This window comes from Halyomorpha halys, unplaced genomic scaffold (assembly GCF_000696795.3).
Source record: "Halyomorpha halys isolate HHAL.00 unplaced genomic scaffold, Hhal_1.1 Scaffold20.1, whole genome shotgun sequence".
NCBI classification, from domain to species: Eukaryota; Metazoa; Arthropoda; class Insecta; order Hemiptera; family Pentatomidae; genus Halyomorpha; species Halyomorpha halys.
Genome location: NW_027110474.1, coordinates 1,133,481 through 1,133,899, shown reverse-complemented (window position 1 = coordinate 1,133,899; position 419 = coordinate 1,133,481).

Here is a 419-nt window from a genome sequence, read left to right as displayed (position 1 = left end):
AATTGATAAATTCATGTTCATTTCGATATTCTACATTGTTATTATTATCGATATTGAAGATTAGAAAAAGCATAAAAATTAATTATCAATTTAAATAAATTCATATTCCTTTCGATATTCGACATTGTTATTATTATCGATATTGAAGATTACAAAAAGCATAAAAATACTTTTTCGATATTTTAAATTGAAAAATTCATATTCCTTTCAATATTCGATATCGTTACTAATATCGGTATGGAAGATTAGAAACCATACTCTACGATATTTTATTTAATAGAAATGTAGATATTTTATAAAAAAACAATAATTCATGAAAAGCTAAAAAAAGGTATTTCGATATTTCATTTTGAAAATTTATTATTCATTTCGGTATTTCACATTGTTGATAATATTGATATCGATATTTCAATCTTATT